The following is a 2,232-nucleotide window of genomic DNA, read 5'->3' on the forward strand; positions in this document are numbered from 1 at the left end:
AACGTTAAGCATGTAATATGGTGTCTAGCACAGAGTAGAACACTAAACAGATACTAGTTTCTCTTCTCTCTATTCACTTAGTTAAACATATCAATTTAAAAAATCTGTGAAATCATACCTGTGAAAACACTCTTTAGTAGGAGGAGGCACTATTAAACAAAAAAGTAAAATGCATTTTAAATCAACAATAGAAAACTACAGAATATTAAAAACATAAAAGAGCACAGTGGCTTGTTCCTACAATCTTAGCTACTCAGAAGGCTGAGGCAGAAGTATCACTTGAGAAGCCCAGGAGTTTGAGACCAGCCTGGCCAACATAGAAAGACTCTATCCTTATGATGATGATGATAACAATAATAATAATAATAATAATAATAATAATACAGAAGGCCTGGCACGGTGGCTCATGCCTGTAATCCTAGCAGTTTGGGAGGCCGAGGTGGGTTGATCGCTTGAAGTCAAGAGTCTGAGATCAGCCCGGACAACATCGTGAAACTCCATCTTTACTAAAAACACAAAAATTAGCCAGGTGTGGTGGTGCGTGCCTGTAATCCCGGCTACTCGGGAGGCTGAGGCAGGAGAATCACTTGAACCCAGGAGGTGGAAGTTGCAGTGAGCCAAGATCGTGCCACTGCACTACAACCTGGGCTGCAGACTAGTAGGACTGCATTTCAAAAAAAAAAGAAGAAGAAGAAGAAAAAAGACAAATAAATGAAGGGTAAGTAAATAATATAATAGGCAGGCTTCAAATAGCTTACCATCTTCTGTAGATTGTACAGAAATAATCCTTCTCTTTGGGATGTATGGTTTTGAAATAATCTAGAAGAAAAACACAATAGGTTTAAGAATAACATGGAGCAATTTAAATAATGATAATAGCCACCATTACTACATGATCTAACAGAAAAAAATATACACGTTGAAGTCACTCATACGTAGATTCAAACCCCAAGTCTGCCATTTACTTATCTACATATTCACATGGGATGATGATTATGATTGGTGATACAGATATTCTCAAAATGTTACTCCTTTCAACCCCAGTTGATTATTATACAAATACTATGATATCCATTAGTATCTTTCATTAACCACAACAAACTGGGACAAAAATTTACTCCTATGTAATTTACAGTATTACTGAACAAAACTAATAATAAAAAGTCAATAATCACTTTATTTTTCAAAATATTTATGCATGATATATAGTTGTGTGAATTACTTTCTGTGGGAAAAAAATGTGAGAATGTAGTTTTTAGTAGTACTATATTTAAATGAGCTAGCGTCGGAAACAGTATAAGTTGCTTCTATTCTGTGTGTCAAAAGCTAAAAACAAATTATTGTATAACTTCAGCTCCTTCCAAAAAAGACAGAACAAAGCAACCGTCCACCTTATGGAGCAGTGATTCATGAATGAAGGCCACACATAGCTACTAAACAGAAAGCTGTAACTAAGTATCCTGACAACAGAAACAGAGGTGAAATGAAAGAATAGACACTAAAGACATGCGGTCTGCAAGGAAAAAGTTAGACTGAGGTAAATCATTTTTAAACAAATGGGAAGGAGGGAGAAACAAAGAAAAAAAGAGACATGACCAGTCAATCAAATATGAGCTTAAAAGAAAAGCTTGCATTCATAATATATGCCTAATAATACTGGTTAGCATTTACTCGACAATTTGTTTTGTGTAAATACTTATGTAATAAAGAGTTTCATTTGTTTACTATAAAATAACACATCCCAAGAGTTAACCATGATCATTCACCTGAAAGCTGAAATATTTTTACTACACAGAGAGAGACAGACAGACCGAGAGGGGGAAAAAAAAACAAAACAAAACAATAAAATTCCAGCAACTTAACACGTGGAGAAAGAATTTTTATTCAGAATTCGAAAGAGTAATGTATGTCCTGAAAAATATGTATTTAGTAGAACATGGTTGCGGCTTTAAAAATTTAAGAAAATTTAATCTAAAATCCTAATCCAAGCTTCCAGTTGGAAGATATTAGAAAACACGCTGTATCCACCTTTCCTATTTCCTTTCCATCTTTTCTAAATTTTATTTTCTTCTATATGACATATTTTCTCAACATAACTCACCTCAACTTATACATTCTCAACATTACAAGAAAAGATAAATTCAAAACATTCAAGAAATTTAATAGATTTAATTATTAGATATCTTAGGCGTATTATGTCACCTGTAACATTCCATTATAAAAAAGCCCATT

The sequence above is a fragment of the Pongo pygmaeus genome, chromosome 22 (assembly GCF_028885625.2).
Source record: "Pongo pygmaeus isolate AG05252 chromosome 22, NHGRI_mPonPyg2-v2.0_pri, whole genome shotgun sequence".
In the NCBI taxonomy this organism is placed as follows: domain Eukaryota; kingdom Metazoa; phylum Chordata; class Mammalia; order Primates; family Hominidae; genus Pongo; species Pongo pygmaeus.